Source organism: Melospiza melodia, chromosome Z (genome assembly GCF_035770615.1).
Source record: "Melospiza melodia melodia isolate bMelMel2 chromosome Z, bMelMel2.pri, whole genome shotgun sequence".
Lineage (NCBI taxonomy): Eukaryota > Metazoa > Chordata > Aves > Passeriformes > Passerellidae > Melospiza > Melospiza melodia.
In genome coordinates this window covers 44299644-44322962 of record NC_086226.1, presented here as the reverse complement: position 1 = coordinate 44322962, position 23319 = coordinate 44299644, and the positions used below count along the sequence as shown (strand labels likewise).

General features: G+C 42.5%; 1 long non-coding RNA gene across 5 annotated transcripts in view; it reads left to right on the top strand.

Annotated features, from left to right (window-relative positions):
* The window catches only part of LOC134431890 (uncharacterized), a 136086-nt gene that overhangs the window by 83751 nt on the left and 29016 nt on the right, over nt 1-23319 (top strand). For 2 of the 5 annotated variants that reach the window (XR_010031138.1, XR_010031139.1), the window contains 2 exons: nt 1600-1719; nt 13609-15011. The exons of 1 other annotated variant lie outside the window; for it this stretch is intronic. This is a non-coding gene — a long non-coding RNA (uncharacterized LOC134431890). Of the gene's footprint in view, nt 1-1599; nt 1720-13608; nt 15012-23319 lie in introns of those variants that run through there. 2 more of the 5 variants (XR_010031130.1, XR_010031134.1) reach the window with 2 other exon arrangements.

Genomic DNA, 23319 nt, shown 5'->3' with positions numbered 1-23319 from the left:
TGAGTTTTGCAGAGCAGAGTTGGTAAGTAAGAGGGCAGGATTTACAGCAAAGACACTAAGGGAATTTTAATTTTCAGATGTTCTGGCTGAAGAGCCAGATGGGACAGCACTTTCTAAAATTGTTAGGACAGTCTCAGTTTTCTCTTGCAGAAATATTGAAGACTGAGAGCTCTTTTGTGGGTCATGCTATGAAAGTGAATGTAAAAGGTGGAATAATCAATGAAGATAGGTTAAAATACTGCATGGACACACATAAATTAAAACATTTTCAAAGGCCAGATTTGAGCACAAGATGTAGTGCTGAGTTTCCTCACATCTCAACAGAGCACTGACATCACCATTTCTGTTCTGAAAGCCATCTCCTTAAAAATTATGAAAACCATTGGTATTTAATCCTGACATAAAGGAGAACATATATTTGTCTAGCTTTGGTAAATATCACTGAATCTGAATGCCAGTTCCCTCTTGTCACTCTTAAGACACAGTTTGGGGTTAGTTTCAAAACTCTTATCCAAGCCTCCTTCAAATCCAAATCCATGTGCTGGACCACCTAACCCAACCCAGGCAAGATGTATCTGAAAAGTAAATCTTACAAGCATGAGTAAAAGCAATTGGATATTTCATGACAAGAACAGCATAAAACTGGCAAAAATAAAGACCATCTAGATCTGGGCAACTCTTTGCTGCCAGGTTCCCCAGCCAGGGGTATTAAGTGTTAGCCACAGGTCTGGTGCCTCAGCAAAGTAGCCCACTTACTCTTACAGAAGCTTGTCTGTGTGTTGGAAACGGTCAAACCATATTAAAGCTCTGGAAAATTAACAGAAAAGAATATCAGAATGTTAAAATCTTACACAGAATTCTTGACAATTAAAGTTATTCACTTCACAAGAAAGAGGTGGAGCATGTGACATTTTTGTAGAGACAGTAGCTTAAGTCTCCAACCTTCCCTTATCAATTATAAACCTAACAGTCTGTTCAGATTTTTTTTTTTCAGAATCAGTTTAGGCTGCCAGGCTCCCTTCAGAGCAAGGGCAGACAGCAGTGACTAGAGGTTGTATCTGGGTCCTTTCTCTAAAGACCTGGGAGATGGGATCTGTAGCACCCAGTCCTCTGAAGAAAGGGAACACCATTGCCATAAGAGGTATCTTGCATTTGATCACCTATATTCAAAATTAACTGTGCCCCTCAGCTGGGTAAGTGTAACAAAACTTGTAGTTGCTTTTTTTTTTTTTGCTCAAAGACACATGATGAGCTTTCAGTAGAATTTTTTCTTCCCTAAAACTGCTTTTTCTACTCCAAGAAAGGTTAGCACTTGGCAGTATATTGTGAAATAGTAACTTCTGCTCACACATAACAATGTGAGAAAAACCTGTGCTAGTAAAGTCTAAAAGCTACAGACATTCCACATTATATATAGTGCCTTACAACTGATGGAGCACCATCTGATGAACTGTTATTTTGCTTCTGCTACCTATTATTTTCCACTTAAAAGACATTCAATATAACAAGAAAATAAGCCTGATTTTGTATGGACTTGTGGCCTATACTTCTGCAATGTATTAACAATATTAACTTTCTTTCCCTCTACTCTTTACCTAGCATGTCTTTCAGCTTCTCTCTGCATTCCTGAAAAACCGACTTCCCTTCTACTATCAAAATGGCTCTATGTGGTTTGAGGTTACCAAGATGATGACTCCTCATGGCCAGACAGCCAAAAAGGTAGTGGTTGAAGTTCACTTTTTCTCTGCTGTTAGTGGAGAAACCAGTTACTGATTTTCCTATAGCCAACTTTCAATTTCCCACAAGGCTTCTATGCACTCAATTATTTTTGAGAAATCTGTCATATCAAAATTTTTTGGAGTCCATTCTCAAACTATCAGAGAGAAGGTGATTGAAAAAGTGATCATTTAGGCTTTTCCCTCAGAAGCCAGGGCTAATAATTTTTGTTCATCTGGTTTTTGTTGAGTAATGTGTGCCATTAATGATTCTGCAACTGCAGTGAAATGGTCCTGGTAATTTCAGGTATTTTGGTAAGTCCTGACATCATGGTGTTACCATTTAAGTTATTAATTTCCAGCCTTTTAAACAGATAATCTGCTGAGGCTGGTTCTTTATTCTATAACCTTGTTAACTTCCATGGCAGAGGAGAGGCAACCCAAATGTTTGAGCCTGGTTATGAGTACAAGTTTTGTATTTGGGTGCCTGCACCCAAGAGTTCATAGTTTCTTCTTTCTGACAAGAGTCTCTCCTGTTCCACTTCTTTCTAAAAAGGAATGTTTCTAACTTGTTTTAATCATCATCCTAGAAACAAAATACAACTAAGCTGAACATGCCTTCCAGTATTGGTCTCACCTACTACTGATTTTTCCATTTGTATTTCATCTGAGCAGGGCAGAAAACAATCAGATGAAGTACTGTCTTTGTTCCCATTGTTTTTCTCTCACCTTTATCTCAAGAATCATATACTTGATCTTAATTCTTAATATATTTCTAAAGACTACATTGGCTTCTCTGACTGTGACAGAGCTCTGTGTGTGTATACAGGTGACAACACAGCAAACTGTCATTACAGTAAGTACTGCTCTACCTAATAATAATGCATCTACCTACATGGAAGGGTCCAAGAAAATATAACTTAAAGGTCTTATACAAGATTCCAATAACGAAATTCTGTTCAGTCTAATATCCCTACAGTGCTTTGACTGCAATTTTCCCTCCAAGCTCATCTGTTTAATAATCATGGAAGCCTGGAATCATAGTATGGTTTGCATAGGAAGAGACTTTACAACCAGTGCAAAACCCTCTGCCACAGGCAGGGACACATTTACTAGACCTGGTTGCTCAAAGTTTCATCCAGCCTAGCCTCAAACACTTCCAGGAATGGGGCAGCAACTTCTCTGGGCAACCTGTTCCAGTTCCTAACCATCCTCTTAGTAAAGAATTTCTTCCTAATACACAATCTGAACCTACTCTCATTTTAAAGCCATTTCCCCTTGTCATGTCACCACATGCCCTTGTAAAAAGTCCCTCTTCAACTCCCTTGTAGCTTGCTTTAGGTACTGGAAAATGCTATAAGGTCTTCCTACAACCTTCTCTCTTCAGGCTGAAAAAGCCCAACACTATTAGCCTTTCTCCATGGGGGAGATGCTCCAGCCCTCTGATCATCTTTGTGATGTTTCTCTGGACCAAATCAAGCTGGTCCATATCCTTCTTATTTTGGTGACCCCAGAGCTGATGCAGCTCTGCAGGTGGGGTCTCAGCAGAGCAGAGCAGAGGGGCAGAATCCCCTCCCTGCCCTGCTGCCCACCCTGCTCTGGATGCAGCCCAGGACATGAGTGGCTCTCTGGGCTGGCAGTGCCCGTGGCTAGGGCATGGTGAACTTGTGCAGCAATATCCCCAAGTCCTCCTCACCTGGATGGCTCTCAATCCATTTTTTGACCAGCCTGTATCCATGTCTGAGATTTCCCTGACCCAGGTGCAGGACCTTCCATTTGACTTTGTTGAGCTTCCAGAAGTTTGCACAGGCTGTCCAGGCCCCTCGGAGTGGCATCCCTGCCCTCCAGTGCATCGGCCACACTGAACAGGCCTGTGTGGTCAGCCGGCTTGTGTGACAAATTTTGATCCAAATAGACTGTTCTTCCAGACTTAACTACATGTAAACATTCATTAACAGCACATTTCTCCTGCATTCATCCAAACAAATTAAAACATGTGTTACATTCTACATCTGTGTAAACCACCGGGGATGGCACTGCCAGAAGTGAAGAAGAACAAGCCCACTGAGAGTGAGGAAATCTGGTGGTGGTTGAGGAGGTCAGCTGCAGAGAGATTGCAGACACAAGATGCTTGCTGTGGGCTGTGGATAGGGACACTCTGGTTTGTAATAGACAAGAAAGGGAAGTTGCAGAAATTTCACATTTGTAGTTCAGCCACATGGCTTTCTTTTCTCTCCTCCAATAGAGGCAGCAATAGAAGGTAGTTTTTCTGTGTCCATTCCATGTCCTTTAGGCAAGTTTCAAAGGGATTTTCTCATCCCTACCAGCTGCAACAGACCTGGGAGTGACAACATTCACTATGAGGATAACTGCAGCTTGTCCTAGAAAGGGGGAATTATAAGTGCAAGTCCAGTCACACCTGCAAGAGAAATGAGGGACCACCCTCACTGTTCTCAGGAGACCATGCAACTTTAATTTACATTGCACAGAGAAATTGAGTCACAGGTTGGAGCAGGACCCCAGCTTCTCTGGAGTTTTGCTCATGCAGCCTCATCACATTTCTATCCATGTCTAATATTATAAAACCCATGAATCTGAAAAATCTTTACTAAGATAAAGATAGATAGTATAAGGAACAAAAACTTTCAGTCTTACCATTTACTCCCAAATTCTCCTTAATTTCGAACAGTTAATTCTCAAAACTTTAACTTTGTAAATAAACAGAAAGAAATGCACCATGTTGACCAGGATGCATGCCTGTATGAATCCTGGTCAACATGGTGCATTACTTCTACCTTAGGGCTACAGCTGAAATGCTTTACCTAAATCTTTACATTGGTTTCATTTCTTAGATTTCCCCTCAAGATGAGCACATTTTCATTATGATCTAACAAGCAATGGTAGAAAAAAAAAAGAGTAAACAAATTACTTCCTTGCCCAAAACACATAAACACTTTATTTGAGGACTAGAATGCTTACAGAGGACTCATAAGAAAAAGCACAGCTTACTTCTGTCTTTCCATTCTTTGGAAGCCCAGCTGAACTAACAGGGTTAGTTAGCACAAAGGCAGCAAGCAACTTTTCATATCCTTGTCAATGTGGATTGAACTGGGTTTGCAGTGCTGGGAATCCAGCAGTGTTTCCACTGCTTCTTATCCAGCTTGGCAAAAACCAACCAACCGACCAATCAACCAACCCAACAACCCAATAATATTAGAGCAGATTGTTCCAGAGTCTCTAGCCTGGCTGAGAAGGAATAATCCGTGCTAAGGACTACCTAACAGCAGACATGACCTACACAATAATTGGTTCACATTGGCTTCCCCACATGTTCCTTCCCAGACAAATAATTACTAGCAGCAATAATGGAAAAAAATTTTTTTTTTAATGCAAAGCACAAAGAAGGGATCAAATGCAGGAACTCATTTTTTTCTGTGCTAGCAATGCAAGTCAGTTCTTCAAGTAGTCATGAGACACTTATAGTCACAGACAAAAGCTGGTATTACACAGTGTCTGTCTACAACTGTCTTAATGTTCTAATGAGACTTGATCATTCTCATTATGCATGTATTTTCTGTTTGCTGTGATCTACAAGCAAACATCAAGAGGGCCAGTAGCATACTGCTTAAGAATTTCAGTGAAGCATTAAAAAGCAGAGCAGCAGAATATATCTTTCATTTGTCTTGAAGTGTAGACTATCAGAATCCTTTCTTTTTTTTTTCCCCAGTTCCTTTCTTTTAATGTTACTTAATCTGCTTAATAATTACCTTCTCTGTGAAGTTTCTACAACTTTAATTTGAGCAACAAAGCATCATTAAATGGTTTGGTTGGAAGGGACTCTTTGCCAGTTGATAACTAATAGTAAGCAAAAAGATACAGACAGCAGTTAATAAGGATTACTTGATGAGACATTTAAGAATGTTCAGTACACCAGGACTATATGCAGGGCAAATCTTATTTATAGTGTAAAGTAATTTCAGTAATAATATAATTTTGGATCTGATGTACACTATTATGATTTTTTTTAAGTAATGAAATAGTAACTTTTTAGCTCAGAAGATCTGCTGCCACTTCTGTGGTTTTCTTTTCAGAGAAGAAAAGATTTTAACAAACGGTACCATAAAACACCAGCTGGGATTTGACTTTACGACTTTTCAAATTTTAAGAAAATTAGGAATTTTCAAGGCCCAATCATCATGGTGTTTTATTAGAGGTCATTAAGCAGGAAGAACACATTTGTCATGAGTAGAGAATTTCATTGCACTTCTTCACGATTTTCACTAGAACTCAGCCTTTGCTACCTGGAACATTATGGTAAAGTGCATTTTCAGACCCTATAATGCCATTACCAGAAATACTGCAGCCCTTTCCAAAGAAGATACTTTCACAAGATATATTAGGAATGGAGGGACTTGCCAGATGGTGAACTGTGTGTTTATGCTTATGTCATCCAAGACACTCTGTAGTAGGTAGAGCACCAAAACTGGCTGTGAAAACAAGTGCCTTTACCTCTGAGATCATCATGGCCCAATGAAAAGTTAGTCTTTATTTTATTTTTAATCAAATATTTCCTTTCATGAAACTTGCTTTTTCTATGCTTTCTTCTCCTTAAAACACTGTCTGAGGGTTCAGAAATGAAGGATCCATGCTGAGGACACTAAAAAGAAAGGATACATAATAGCCATGCTCATTTGAGAGATTATCTGTGCTATTTTTCATGTTAGCTGTGCCCTCCAGGTGAGGTATCCACCACAGTAAATGACTATGCAATTGGCTCTTCTTTTTTTATTGAGTCCTTTACTGAAGGACATCAAAACAATTCTTTGATTCTGTGATAATCATAGAATATCCTGAATAAGAAGGAACCCACAAGAATCAGAAAGTCCAGCTCCTGGCTCTGAACAGGACGCCCCAAGAATCACACCATGTGCCTGAGACCATTGTCCAAACGCTTCTTGAACTCTGTCAGGCTCGGTGCTGTGGCCGCTTCCCTGGGGAGCTGTTACAGGGCCCAGCCACCCTCTGGGCCCACCCAGCCACCTTTTCCTGATATCCAACCTAAACCTCCCCTGACACAACTTCAGGCCATTCCTGTGGGTCCTGTCACTGGTCACCACAGAGAAGAGATCAGTGCCTGTCCATCCTTTTCCTCTCACCAGAAGAAGATGTAGGCTGCAATGAGGTCTCCCCTCAGTGTCCTCCAGGCTGAACAGACCAGGTGATCTCAGCTGCTCCTCACAGGGCTTCCCCTCAAGGCCCTTCAGCATTGTCATGGCGCTCCTTTGGACACTCTCTAGCCTTGCATGAGGCTGTTGTGGCACCCAGAGCTGCCCCCAGCACTCGAGGTGAGGCTGTCCCAGCTCAGAGCAGAGCAGGACAATCCCCTCCCTTGCCCACCTGGCCATGCTGTCCCTGATGTCCCCAGGACACGGGTGGCCCTCCTGGCTGCCAGGGCACTGCTGACCATGTTCAACTTGCCATCAACCAGGACCCAGTGGTCCCTCTCTGTGGCACTGCTTTCCAGAATCTGATTCCCCAGACTGCATATTTAGGACTGTCCCATCCCCTGTGCAGAGTTGGGCACTTGTCCCTGTTACACTTCCTTCAGCTGGTGATTGCCCAGCTCTTTAGTTTGTCAAGATCTCTCTGAAGGGCTTCTCTGCCTTCAAGGGAGTCCACAGGTCCTCCAAATTCTGATAATCTCTGTACCTCTCATTGCACTAGCTGTGCACATCAAGAACAGCCAAATTCACATGGGAGCCAGCATCTGCTCAGGACAGGACCAAACAGTCTGACCCATTTAAGGTATTTCTAGTTGTTCCATAAATATATTAAAAATGAAACTTCTTTAACGTACTTCATAAAAAGTTCCAGAAGATCTTGGAAAACTAACAATTTCCTGCAGAATTTACTTTTAAATAAAACTTTCTGTATACACTCATACAATCTTTCAGTAACAGCAAAACTCTTTCCTAACAAGCTGGACCATACTCTTCATGAGTACCATGGCCACTAGAAAGATAAATAAGTAGAATCTTTTTCCCAAAGAGCGCTCTCATCTGCTCCCCAGAGAAAGGATTTATTTTTGCACATTTAAACATCTATCTCCAAAGTGGCAACTGTTTAGCAAGAAGGGATTTTTATTGATCTTCCTGCTTAATTATATCTGTGTGAGAGTTATTGTGGGCTCTAATTAGGCACCTGTTCTCTCTCCACTCAGAAGGAAAAACGTTTCAATTAGAGTAAAACTAATCAAATTATTGAAGCACTATCCTTTTCACTTTTTATTTTGCTATAGATAATGGGAAGAAAATTGCCTTGAGTGTTCAGAGATTCCTACCAGACTCCAGTCAGTTCTTATGTAATAAAATAACAAGGCTAAATACTGTTCTCAGCTGAATTATGTACATGAAGACCTGTATTAAGTCCATTAGCAGATCTGATGTTCACCACTTTCAGTACTGTGGGCCTCTTTTTGGCTTTTTTACACTCATAGGTCTGGGATTGTAGTGCTATTTCTTCCTTTCCCAAACCACCTCAATTAGAATTTTCAAGTGGAAATATTTTTTCAGAAGCAGGTGTCTTTGAGCCCCCCTGAGTGTTGCAAGTGGTCTAGGTGTACAGTAATTGGGGCATCAGCTGCCACTCTTGTGCACAAGGCAACATGTTTTCCACCCTTTATCTACATTTTATCCTCACCACCCGAATTTATAGATGCAGGTTGTTACTGAGTTGAATAATTCCACCATGTGATGCATAAAAAGGTTTGTGGGCCTGTGTCCACACAGACTATGTGTGGATGAAGACCAGACAGAAGCCTGCAGGCAGAATTCTCCTTGCTGTAGCTGAGGGTCATCTAATTTGCAAGCAAAGGCAAAAAACCTTAAAAACTAGAAGTACAGGTTAAATTTTGGACATTTGTCACACATTTGTGGCTGCATATTGTTGTTCTACCTAAATAAGACTTAGGAAAGCAGGCAGGTTGGTTATACTCTACTTTTGACAGCATGTACTCCTTACAAATACATACACTTGAGGAATCTGGAGCCACACATGCCACATGGAGCCACACATGGAGCACAGAGGTGCCACCCTGATGCAAGGCAAGCCCAGCCTGACAAGCCGAACATCTGCTGGGCTACTGCCTCTCCTCCTTGGCCCTTCCTTTGCCAGTGCACAGCTGGACAAGTCCAAAGAGCCTCACCACCCCACTCCTCTCCACGCCACTCCTCTCCTTTCCTTCAAGTGAGTGATGCAAGGGCATTACAAAAGGCAGTCCCCAACTCTCCTACTTCAGGACAGCCAAGGTTCGGCCCTGGGGGAGGTAAATGAGCCTGAGGGAAAAGTCCCTGGCATCTTTTCTTGGCAGCAGGGTCTGCCTGTTGCCTCTGCTTCACCAGCATACATACTTCCAGCTCGTGGCACAGCCCAAGTCTCCTTCCATTGCCTGTGATCAGATGCTGCTGACATGTAGTATTACCCAAGGGATGGAGGAGAGAGGAGCAAAGCAAGGGAGGAAGATTCCTAAAACCTGGGCGAGCTGCACTGCACCTCTAGGAGGAGCTTACTTATTATTTTCCATCTCTCCTGGCTCCTGCCCCTGAGCTGGTGCAAGTCCAGGCCTGTTGTTGAAAGGATTTTGTCAGAATGTAACACTAGCTTACTAACACCTGTTTGCATTTTCATAGAGACTAACATAGGAAGGAAATGTTATTCTAAATCAGCACACACATGTTCCTATCTCAGGTTGCATCCTTCCTGGGGGTAGGGAAGCACTCAGATGTTTTTCATCTGAATTATTTGGCACAATGTGGGCTACCCTACCTTTCCCATCCATTACTGCCATCATTCCTTTTGGGACAATAATGAAAAGGCTGTCCTCAGGATCCAATAACTAATATTACCACGTCTTAAGATGGAAGATATTATTGGAAGTATTAAAGCTTACACAGCAAAGGATAGTAGCACCCAGCCAGCAGGTAAAGGGGCTGTTTGGTTTCCCTTACTGTAAGAGAACACTCAATACTTCTGTATAACAGAATCCTGCTACTCATGCACAAAGCAAGCAGTGACATCACTTGAAACAAGCCATAAGTATCATCAGTCACATGTTCTGCCCCAGCACACATTGTCAGTGAGAGGGGCAATAATCTTTCTTCAAAGCAAAACCACTCCTATTCGTGCTCAGGCCAGAAGTGAAGTACTTTGGGTGGAATGGGCTCTGACCTGAACCCCCACCCCAAAGTGAAATAGTCTTGCTCTTTGAATGTTCTTTTTTCCAGCACTGTGCATCTGTGAACCTTCTGAATTATGTCTCAAAAAATTAACCAAAGACCTCACTTATATCAGATCTTGGAGATTTTTTCTAGATTTAAGGAGGTTTGAATATGTTTGCATAAGCAAACTAAGCTGGCTTGTTTCTGAGGAGTGATTTGGCATTTAACTGAGAGGATAACAAAATCATTAACTGGTGGGGTAAAAGGAAATAAAGAGAATTGACCTGTGATACTAAGTATGGATCCTATTCAAAATTTCTGAATTGTTTTATCCACTAATAATGTACTAAAGACCTTTCATAAAACACATACATGGAGAGATAGCAGAGGATTCATCTGAATTATATCTCAGACCATGTAGTCATTTGGAAAATCACTTAAAGTACAGCATTGTCCCACATTATCTACATTATATTTTGAATCAGTAAAGGCTGCACAAAATCAGTGTAGATGCAGAGATTCACCCTGCTTCATCAATTAAACCAGTACAGCAAATTAAAAAATTGTAGAGAATATTTCTTCTTTCATTATACTGCACCATTTTGTTTAGAGCACTAGAAAAAGTCAGGGATGTCATCTGATTATCCATACAGAGTTGAAAATACTTCTCGAAAAGTAAACAAGACCTTTCTTTTGCCTCAGAGAGCAGATGGTACAATGCAGTGTCAGATAATGTATTAAGATGAAAACAGGAGAGCCCCATGAAAATTCCAACATCGACAAAAAGTAGTTGGTGGTCCAAAGTACAAAAGGTCAGCACAAAACCAGAATTAGTTTGAAGTAACAATAGTTTGATATCAGCTCAGAGGAAGTTGAACAGACATGAGTACAAAGCATTTTTATTTGATTTGAAAATTAAACAAATTCAAAATTAGGGCTGTGTTTTCTAGTAAATAAAAGACGAACCATGCATTTTATTCAGTTATATTGATAACAATACATAGTGGTCGGATTTTTTGACTCTTATGCCAAAGTATCCAGACAGATACTGAAAAAGACCAAGAATTGAAGTCCAGGTAAAGTAATTTGCCTTTCCCAGTGAACCTGTAGGGTAGTATATGATCTCATGAAAACATCAGCAATATAATTCTGATTCTTTCTGGCATTTAGGTTTCCTAATTATAAATACAGAATTAGAATTTTTTTACAGCCAAATTTAAAAATTTCAGGTGGCAGATTCTAGCTTAGACAGTTTCACTCAGCCCCACATTTAAAGATTATGGTCCACTTCTCCACTCATCATTTTACTTGCATTAACCATGGAGTTCTTAGTTGCAGTTTTATCCAAACTCACTGATGGTCTATATCAAATCTTAGGAAATGCCTTCCACACATAGTTTCTACTGAAGAGAGCACTGCAGCACCACATTTTGATTTGCTGTGAATCACCTGCTTCTAGAACAAGGTTTTCCATTAAAAAATACATCACTTTGGTGATTTTAGAGTCAAACCATGGACTATACAGCTCTGTAAAGCCATTCTCAATCAACACAGCCCCTTTCATAGAGGTGCTATGGCCTGTTATGTCATGCAATGCTTTACTTTCTCAGAGACCTGAAAGGCCTTAATGCACAGAGGTGTGGGCCAGGGAGACCTGAAGAATAGAATCATCTCAGGGAAGAAAGCAAGAAAACAAAAAGAAGATACCTCATCATAGTCTACTGCTTCCTCAAGAGGGGAAGCAAAGAGGCAGAACTGATCTCTGTGGTGACCAGTGACAGGAGCCAAAGAAATGGCCTGAACTTGTTTCAGGGAAGGTTTAGGTTGGATATTAGGAAAAGGTTCTTCACACAGAGGGTGGTTGGGCCCTGGAAGAGGCTCCCAAGGGAAGTGGTCACAGCACCAGCCTGACTGAGTTCAAGAACTGTTTGGACAACGCTCTCCGGCACTTGGTGTGATTCTTGTGCAAAGTCAGGAGTTGAGCCCAGTGATCCTTGTGGATCTCTTCCAACTCAGAATGTCCTGTGATACAATGAACTTATGAATTTTCATGCTGTTGTAGTCATTGGCAGAGACAGAGAAAACAGAAGGACATGTGTTACACACTTACCTTGGCTACCCATCTTGTACCTACTGTAATCACTTCAGAAATGCACTACTGGACTGGGACATGAAGGAGAAGCACCCTCCTCTGCAGACCTTTCGGGTCAGAGAGAGCAGAGTGGGAGACAGAGGCACAACTGGCTGAATAAGACAAGTAAGCTCCTCCACAGCCAAGTAGCTGAGCTGAGACCTTGATCCCCTCCACTGGAATGCTGAAACTTCAGTCCCAGTGGCTGGATGGAGCAAAGGGGAGGATGGTGAATGTCTGGGCAAAGCCAGATACTACTGGGGACTCTGCAGGCAGGAGGCACAAGATACCTGACAGCAAATGGGATATTCTTTCTATAGAAAACATAAGGACCTTAAGAGTAGGACCACCAGAAAGCAGAGGAGAAAAGGGAATACATTTATTACATTTATAGCATTGCCTTCAGCAGCATACAAAGTGTAGGACACCTAGAACAGGCTGTGACTGTTCTGTAACCTGGTGAGCCTGAGGATATGGAAGCAGGGGAATGCACTCCAAGTTCTTGGAAACCTTTTTGATGTGCGCCCCAGAGAATTCTCTTGGCAGCACCATTTTTGGATATGCAAGGAGCTATGTCTGTCACATCAGCTCCTGGTGAGCCACAGGCTCCTTCAGAGATATAGGATTCATCTTTTTGCAAGGAGTGGATAGCCCAACCCCTGCAGAAGCACAGTCTCAAGGGACATGACACACTGCTTTTATCTCCAGCTACCCAGTCTCTGGACCTTGCACGATTTCACTGCAGTGATTCCAGTGAAGGAAGCCTTAGGTGAGATTATCCACATTACAGGTGGTCTGCACCCACAAAATGCAGAACAATCCTCTCCAAAACATCCGGGGCCTGAGACTTGAGGGTGAGAAATTTGCTTCATGTGGAAATATTATAAAACACAGGAAAAAGAAATAATTACTATAATAAGCTACCAGAAATGGTTGTAAGGTCTCATATGTAGATGAAGATATTTGCCAGTCTTTATCACTGCCAGGGGATGACACAGAATCACTGCTGGAATTTGCTCAGTATGCATTCATGATTTCTTGTCCTTTCACGGTCCTTGCTCAGATGGGCCAAACAATGCTGTCAGTGACTTCTGCAAACATGTGTCTTTCAGGAATTCACGTTCATAATGTATACCTCTGAGTGGCTTTAAAAATAACATTCTGATATTTGAGTTGAAGAAAAATGGGGACGAATCCATAGAAATTAGCAGCAAATTGGTAATACTGACCAATGTTGTTAATATACTAATACATAACAGTGTATTCCCAGGTAAAGCATAAAGAATTGTGAGCAAGGCAAATGCAGCTCAGGGCACACAGCAAACACTGTCTGGCTGTGCTTACAGAGACTGTTAAATAGTAGCTCCTTAATTTTTAAGATACAGCTCTCAGTTTCACTCCAAAGATCTGGCTAAGCTCAAATGCAAAACATAGTTTGTTGCTCCTTTGGAAGACTGAATAGCAATAATCCACCCTGGCATTTACACAGTGCTTCTCTCTTTGCTGTTTTACAGACATTATTCAATCAATTCTTGTGTCTCTCCAGGGAATAAAAATACACCTTTCAGGAATGAGGAAACTGAGGAAGAGGAGCGAAACACCTTTGCATGGCTCACAGAGATTTGGTCACAGCAGAAGTTGTTGGATTCAGGAGGCTACTCCACCCCCATCTGCCACCCCCATCACAAGTCCACACCTTCCCCTTTTGGTGTTAGTGCAATACAAATGCTTCCTTCTCTTATGTGCTTGCCAAGACCTGGGGCAGAAGCCCATCATATTCTCAGGTATGCCAGTGGATGTGGTCATTCCACAAAGTAATTCATAATATGTACAAAAGCTTCTTCTAAGAGTGTTTGTAAGATATATGGGGTTAGTAAAGGCCTAATAAAGACTAAGCCACACTAATAAAATGCAAAGGTTGTCATTTAGAATGGAAAATCCTATGATTTAAAGGCAGTGGCCAAATATTGGATCATTTTATATATTGTTAATGAATCAGAACAAGCAAGGCACAGAACATCTGGTGTAAAAGTTAAAGCTCTTATCAAAGTCCACCAGACAGGGACTCCAGGATTTCTGTGTTGGGTAAACCCCAACACCTGTGTGAGAATCTCCTCCACTGTACTGGTGGCATCACATACATTTTGCCTGTGCTGATTTGGCACAGGGGTGACTTTTGTGGAAAAGGTCCTGTCACCTGTTACTGTCACCCTACTTTCAGATCCATTTGATCAGGTGTTTGTAGTCTAGTGAGGTGCAAGAGGCTCTGCAAACAGGATATGTAAAACTTCACAAGCACATCACAAGTGTTTCCTGCCTGGCACACACAAAACATGGCTATGACTTGGTGAGCTACACACCACCTCTTGTGAGGAATCCAAGGAGCCTTTGTCGCCCTTGGGTAACATGTAGGGGAGCGTACCACTTCTAGAGTGAACCCTTGATGTTAAAACCCAATGTCTTTTCCACCAGCTCCATCAATACCAAGGACACCCAATAACCTGGCAACCAGTTCCCACTTTCTTTCCAATAGGATCTTATTCACAGAATCACTAGTTTGGAAGAGAAATTCAAGATCATCGAGTCCAACCCGTCCCTGAACACTACAACTAAACCATGGCATCAAGTGCCATATCCAATCTTTTTTTAAATACATCCAGGGATGGTGACTCCACCACCTCCCCAGGCAGGCCATTCCAGTACTTTATCACTCTTTCTATAAAGAACATTTTCCTAATATCCAACCTGTATTTCCCTTGGTGCAGCTTGAGACTGTGTCCTCTGGTTCTGTCAGTTGTTCCCTGGAGAAAGAGACCAACCCCCCCTGACTGCAGCCACCTTTCAGGGAGTTGTAGAGAGTGATAAGGGCACCTCTGAGTCTCCTTTTCTCCAGGCTAAACACCCCCAGCTCCCTCAGCCGTTCCTCACAGGGTTTGTGTTCCCAGCCCCTCTCCAGCCTCGCTGCCTCCTCTGGATGCACTCAAGCGTCTCAAGGTCCTTCCCAAACTGAGGGCCCAGAGCTGGACACAGCACTCGAGGTGTGGCCTCACCAGTGCTGAGTACAGGGGAGAATGACCTCCCTGCTCCTGCTGGCCACACTGTTCCTGACACAGGCCAGGATGCCTTTGGCCTTCTTGGCCCCCAGGGCACACTGCTGGCTCATGTCCAGTCGGCTGTCACCAGTGCCCCCAGGTCCCTTTCCAGCCACACCGTCCCCAGCCTGGAACGCTGCAGGGGGTTATTGTGGCCAAAATGCAGGACTCAGCACTTGGATTTATTAAACTCCATCCCACTGGACTCTGCCCATGCATCCAACCATTCCAGGTCTCTGTGCAGAGCCCTTCTACCCTCCAACAGATGGACACACGCTCCCAGCTGAGGGTCACCTGCAAACTTACTAATGAAGAACTCAATCCCCTCACCCATGTCATCAGTGAAGATACTGAACAGAGCTGGCCCAGCACAGACCCCTGAGGACACCACTGCTGACTGGCCCCAGCTGGATGTGGCACCGTTCACCTCCACCCTCTGGGCCCGGCCACCCAGCCAGTTCTGAGCCCAGCACAGAGTGCTCCTGTCCAAGCCGTGGGCTGCCAGCTTTTCCAGGAGTGTGCTGTGGGAGACAGTGCCAAAGGCCCTGCTGAAATCCAAACAGAGAACATCCACAGCCTGTCCTGCATCCACCAGGCAGGTCACCTGGTCAGAAAAAGAGACCAGGTTGGTCAAACACAACCTGGCCCTCCTAAACCCATGCTGGCTGGGTCTGACACCCTGGCCATCCTGTAAGCACTGTGTGATGAGATCCAGTATAAGTTGTTCCATAACCTTACCTGATACTGAGGTCAGGCTAACTGGCCTATAACTACCAGGATCCCCCTTCCCACCCTTTTTGTGAATGGGTGTCACACTGGCCAGCTTCCAGTCCTCTGGAACCTCACCAGTGAGCCAGGACTGTTGGCAAACGATGGACAGGGTCTTCACACGCTCACCTGCCAGCTCTCTCATCACTCTGGGATGGATTCCATCTGGTCCCAAGGATTTATGAACATACAAGTGGCTCAGCAGCTCTCTGACTGCCTCCTCCTGGATAACAGGGGGACCATTCTGCTCCCTGACACCATCTGCCAACCCAGGGGGAGAGTTGTCCTGAGGACAAGCCATCTTCCCACTAAAGACTGGGGCAAAGAAGGCATTAAGCGCTTCTGCCTTCTCCTCATCTGCAATTACTAAGTCCTCATGTCAGTAGCTTTCCTCTTATGTACTTGGGATTCCTTGATCCCCTGCCTGTAATTTTACCCTTGTTAACCTTATTGCTTATTTTCTATGGACATTTACACAGCTTTTTGTCAGTCCAGCAGCTTCACCAGCACTTTTAGCTGAGGTTATGCAGCCAGTGGGAAGCAAAGTTGAGCCTTGAGTCCCTTGAGCATCAGCAGCCAAGCCCTGCAGGTGGGGGAGAGTAACACGGAGGAAGGTGCAGTGCCCTCTGCAGTACTATCACACTTACCCATCTATTTTATGCCTTGCTGGAAGATGTTTAGTCTCACACTTTGGACACTCTTAAACACATTCGTTTAGACCACACACGTATTGACTCCACAGAATCACAAATGAGATCTGAGATTATTAGAAGGGTAATAAGGATAAAGACCAGAAAACTTAATAGAAACTTAAAGCACCTGAGAAAATGAACAATGTACTCCTTTACAGGCCATAGTCATCTGCAGACTCAGTGGAAGAAGGAATAAAAAGAGGATTTGTGTCTTAGGAACACAGGGCACTCCTCAGCACATGTATCCATGCTTACCAATGTCTTCCCTGTGTAGTAGTGCTGAATAAAATGTGACTGTTCATGTGAGCAGTTCATGTGGCTTATGTGACACAACCTTTGGTGTTTCACTTATCACAGTCTGTTTCCTGAGGCATTGATATTTAATCCATGATCTTGAATCATAACATCTTCTGATCAGCATGAAAAGCTCTTTATGCAGAAACATTGCCATTTCCATTTCCATCTAGGTGCTTCCTCTAGCCTTTGGAGAGCTGGGATATGCTGGTGACTATGGGGTTTGTAAGGTATCCATACCCCAGGGAATGGAGTGCCTTATGTCTGATCTTTCAGCCCTATAACTGTTTAAGCTTTGCAAATAAGGGAACACTTAAAAACCACAGTTTGACAATAATAGGAGAAATTTACCAGAAGATCAAATAGCAAACACATTGTTAAGATGATATTTAATGAAGAAAATTTTCCTTGGGTTCTGCAGTGCTGCCACTTGCCTGTGATTCCGACTAATCACTATCTGTAAGCCTTTTAAGGCTGTCATGTCCTGGAGAGTTTTAGATCTGTGTCTTTTCTGCTTTTATAGCTAATGATGACTACAGGAGCCACCCCTGAAAATTATTTTAGGCAGTCTTTTTTCTCCCAGTGTATACAGAAACACCTTCTTCTCATCCCTCCCTATCATCTGGCTTAACAAACCCTTACCTCTAATGACCAGCTCTAGGGGTGCTATATGCTAAGCAGGAGCTTGGGTTATATTTTATTTTCTATCCACTGAGGTCTTTTAATTAATGTTTCCATTGAATATCCAAACTAGAGCACTGATAGCTCCAAGCTTAAACATCATTTTCAATTTACCAAGTCTTTTAAGGCATGATGTTAAAGCTTTACAAGTCATAGATTCAACAAGTTATTTACCAGATAATAAACATAACCTGAAAATCAGTTCACTAACAGCACCACAGAAATAGTAATCACAATCTCTCAGCATCATAGAAAGTGTTATCATGGTCTCTTGATCTAATATATGATAGAACTGGAAAATATATTAGCTTGTTGGTTAGTGCTTCTTTACCCCCACTGCAGCTTCATACACTCAGAGGAGCTTAGTCACACTAATACTGCCCCAATATTAAATAATGGAAATACTGTACTACTAGTTTTCATCATTTTCAACTAAAATGCAGCTGCCTGCAATGACTGGACATGTTTTCCCAAAGCAGAATTTCAACAACCATTACAGAAGCTGGTGCATCCCCTGGAGTTCCAATTTAATGCCTTCAAACCACAGGCTTAGCTGTTCAAGTTTTATGGTTTAAAATTTATGCTGAAATTTATTTTATACTTGAAAATTTAATTTATTTTAAACTCTCCAGAATGCCCTCCAGCCAGTTAATAAATGGCAGGATAGGCTTGTTGTCTTCCAGCCAAATTGAACCAGAGAGGTTATAGAGCAGCACAACCACACCACAACAGAATGAGCAACCAAACAACTCTAAGAGACACAGTACAAGAATTCTTAGTCATTTTACATCCATGAGAAATTCTCACTGGGCTCATTAATAATTTTTGCCTGCATTATGTTGGTTGTGTACAAAGTTTATGTGTTTGTGTGAGAGAGATAGCAAACCACACTGAGCTAAACAGTCAGGAAGGGGTTTAACTATTGCAGCATGGCAAGCAACGACTTCCCTTCAACAGACAGGGAGTAGAGCTGGTGAGTGCTGAGTATTAATACTCACTCCAACTCTCATGTGACACTCCTTTGTCTCCCAGAATCATAAAGGTCACCCAAGTAAGCGTAATTGTTTCCACTCCTAGCAGAGTACCTGCAGAGAAAGATAACACTTTGCCTTTGGCAAAGCGGGGTAACACCCTGGCACATATGCCCACTCTCTCAACAAGCTGTTGTGCCATCAACCTGGAAGTGTCAAAACAAAAGTTTTTTGTTTTCCTGCCTAACCTGCTTTCTTCCCAAAGAACAAGCCTCATTTCAGAAATAGGCATTTCACAAAACCTCTTCTGAGGTGCTTTCATCCCAATGTAAGGCTCTGTCCCCTATAGTGGGTGGACCCTGTATCAAAATGCGTACATGGGTATGAGCTTGAGGAGCTGTTCAAGCAAAAGTGCTTGCAGGTCTGCAGGTAAAACATCTAGATCCAGCTAGGAAAAGATTGCAGGGCAGCAGCAAAATGGAGGACGTAGCATATTTTTGCATCCTCTGGAAGGTGAAGATGAAATCTGAATGCTGGATTCAAAGACTGAAAAGTGAATGAGAAAATAAGGCAGGGAAGTACTATGGTAAGGAGATGGCATTCATGGAGCTGTTTTGAGCAAACTGTGGGGACTAAACATTTATAATATGTCCATTTATATGCCTTTAGAAGTGCAACTTAGACAAATTATGAGAGAGACAATGCATAAGTGCCTCAGTATGTGTCTCTTCTGCTAAGCTTTTTGACTTTAAAATAGCTAAGCCTGCATGTCTGAAAAACTTCAAGTTACAGTACAATAGAATTTCATTTTTACTAAAAATGAGGACTTTGTCACCTCCTGCCACTTCATCTCTCTGTTCTCTGTTATGACAGCCCAGCTCTTCCATAGGTCCTTAACTCATATGGAGAGCTGCCTCTGACAGATGATCAGGCTGAAGATCTGGCAGACATCCAGAAGCACAGGAGCTCATAACAGTTGCGGATGACACAAACTGACAGGGTGGCAAATAACCATGGGGACTCTTTGGTATAGTGGCACACACATATAAAATATATAAATTCATAATACATACACTTAATATAAATGACGTTTGTGTATACACACACAAATATATATGCATATTTGCTTAAGCAACCTGGATTGTTTGGAGAACTTGAACTATTTAAGCAAAATAGGCTTCTGTGTGACTATTTAGTACATGGCCATGGTCATAAAAGGAAGACCTAAAGTTATATCTACAAATGCATGGGCTGCAGTGTGAGTGGCAGTGTGATGAGTCTCAGCTCAACAGGAATTAATCTTTTGATGTAGAGACAAATCAGATTATTATAGTTCTTGAACAGATAAAAAAGAAGAATGGGAAACAGCTGAAAGTATGAATTTCCCTCTGACTATAATGTCAGTGAGCTGGACACTGGGCATCTGGACAGTTTTGAAGATCACACACCCAACACTTAGGCATGCATACACACAAACTACAGACATGGAAAGGGTATAGAAAAGAGCCATACAATGATCTGATGGGGTGAAAGAAGTATCTTACAGCAAGGATTTAGAGATCTCCTCTGAAATCTTTAATGATTTTAAGTTACAGAGAAACAGAAAATTTGAGAAAAAGCTTCATTGTAGTCTACTAACACCTCCATGGAAAGAAAACACTAGATTTTCAAAAGCCTTTTAGTTCAGCAGAGAAAGACACAGAAGGAACCAGTGTCTAGTTAAAAGATAAAGCCAGAAATGTTAGAATTATAACGATGACTCACTTTTTGCTGGTTTTTAGCTGCTGGAGAAAACTATCAAAGCAATCAAAGCCCTTTGCATTTGTTAAAATTATTTCAGGTTTTTCAATCCATCAAGGGCTTTTCCTCCTTTTGTCCTTCCAGTTCTCTTCCCTCATGCCCTGGAGAGAACTGAGCAAGCAACTGGGTGATTGCTTGGCTGGTGAGATCAACCCACCTGACTCTGCCACAGAAGCTGGTAGAGTATAATTGTAGGGGACTGTTTTGGCACAACTATGTTGGCCATCTGAGTCCTTGGAAAGACACTCACAGAATCATTTGGATTGGAAGAAACTTCTCAGACCAAGTTCAACTGTTAACTTAGCACGGCCAAGTCCACCTCTCAGCCATGTCCCTAAGTGCCATGTCTCCACATCTTTTAAATACCTCCATGGATGGTGACTTAAGTCTGGGCAGCCTGTTCCAATGCTTGACAAAAATCATGTCATAAGGAGGCATTAAACCATCACTGCAACTTGACCCAAGTCTGGACTTCTGCTCCAGGTCAGAGCCACCTTGCAGCAGATAAGCAGAGTGGGAAATTTCTGTCATCTTCTAAACAAAGTATCCATTTCCTTTAAAGGTAAAAACACAGACCTTGCAAACACCAACTGTATTCTTACAGCCCACTTGGAAAAACCAATTAATAGAGGTGGCTAATCCTGATTCTGTTAGAAATGTGCATAGAACTGTCAGGAAGTTTGGACAAATTTTCTTCAACTATGTAGTGAATAGGTGCACTTTAAAAAAAAAATAATCTGTTAGTAAAGCCTAAGCAAGCCAAGTTCCTGAAGGACAGTTCTCACCCACCTGGGGGCTGATGGGATCACGCTCATTTCTCTCCAGCTGAGTCCAACCTTGGGCACTCACTGGTAGCAAACAAGAGGAGAGCATACTCCTTCCATTGGTGCCCAGTGACAAGAGAAGGGACAATGAGTACCAACTGGAGGTTCCCTCTGAACATCAGGAAACATATTTTTAATATGAGGTTCACCCAGCACTGGCACAGAGTTGTCCAGGCATCTTGTAGAGTCATCCTCCTTGGAGATGTTCGAAAGCCACGTGTACAGGGTGCTGGGCAATTGGTTGCAGATGGCTGTGCTTGAGCAGAGGGTTTGAGCAGCAGAGGTTCACCAGCAGCAGCCACACTGTTACTCTAATTTTCAAGAGCAACCCATGCCCAGAGGGGCTTATGAATGCCACAGTTGGGTCTACAGCTGCTAATTCTCCACCTCCTATCTGGGATGCCCTTGGTGATGGAAGCCAAAACTATGGCCTGGGAATGTAGTGAAACTATGCATGGTCAATTTTCCTGGGCTTGGCTTCATTGGCAACTAAACAGCCAAAACAGGATTGATCATACCCTGCTTTTTCTTATATTGAGGGGACTTCACTTCCATTTAACCCTACGTCAGGTCTCCCATGTGCAGGACAAACTCCATGAAAGCTGCAGAGTGACATCCTACCAGTGCTTCTAGCAATTCCACTTGGCAGCGTGTAAGCACAAGATGTTGAAAACCAAGTAACACTAGGGAGTAATGCTGCATCTCAGCATGGGCTCCCAGGCACTGTCCTCCCAAAAAGGCAGATGTGAAAACTGTGGGGTTTTGGGATGAACTCCTTAGAGATGCTTATTAAACAGAATAGATTAAAGCAGGTATTGTTCTTAGGCCAACTTTTATTATGTTTACATAATGCTAAGTCAGATGTGCTTGCTAATCACTTTCAATAGCATTAACTTTTTAAACATAGTACTTGTGTTGATATACAAAATAAAACAATTTATTGAAATAAAAGGTCAGCTGAAAAATCATTGTCTCTTCCAAGCCTTCTCTGTTTGAGTTACAGGATTATTCTCTTTACTGTAGGGATAATAGGGATTATATTTCACAGAAGGCTCCAGAATATTATCCATCTCATTCTTTTGTAGCCCAGGAGAGGTTATTTCAGGTTTTGTGGATCCCTAAGGAAGAAGAAGGGAATCATATTTTCAAGCCCACATGCTCTGCATGTGCAAGCATGTTCTAAAGGAGACAGAGCAAAGGCAGGCCAGACTGATACTACCTCACATGTCATTGGGTGCCGTACTGCTGCTTTTCTCCTGAAGCAAATCCCCAAACCCAAGTAAGTACAGAAGTACAGAAAAACTCAGACCTGCACATTTGTGATTTCCTTTGAAGCTTTCATTTTTGACGTATGTGTTGCCTTACAGGGTCACTTCTGATCTGTCTCAGATCTCCATGAAATGGGGCTAAATCACTCCAGAAATCACATGTAGGTTGAATATTTGGTGAATGCTGGCATGTCCAAATCTTCAGGAGCACCTGATTCTTACCTGATTCGGATCCCTCTTACATGGGGTGGTGTTGAAGGTGCAGAGACAAAGAAAACATGCCAGCACTGTGTGTGCCACAGGACAAAGAGGTCATTGGAGCAGTGCCATGGCAATTTTGTGTTTTCAAATTTTGTGTTATATCTTGCATTCCCCAAAAGTTTTGTCCAGTATTTTACAGTAAATGTAAAAGACATACAATGTAATTTTGTCATTGTCTCATGCGTAGATCCATATTGCACAGGCTGAGAATCCAGGTGTTTTCCAAACTGACCTTGGCTTCTTGCACCAGATGAAGCCAAAGCCTGTCATCACCAAAATGTAGAAGTAACAGGGTAATTCAGGCTCTAGGGAAGGGACTCTAGGAGGTCAACAGGTTCAACCTCCAGCTCAAAGCAGGGCTACATTTCTTGAAAGCATAATGGACACCAAAGCCAGTTTTTAAATGACATTCTTCACAGAAAACGGAGGCAGTGGTTAAGCCTATCAGCCCTGCATTAGAAACAGATTAAGATGACAGAGCTTGCCACCTCACAGGCAAGAGAAGCCCACAGATTCCCTTGGCATCAGCTGCAGCTGCCAAAAACCAGCCATTGTTTCAGTGTGTTTGTTAAGTTTATTGTATTGCTCCCCCATGTTCTGTGTTGC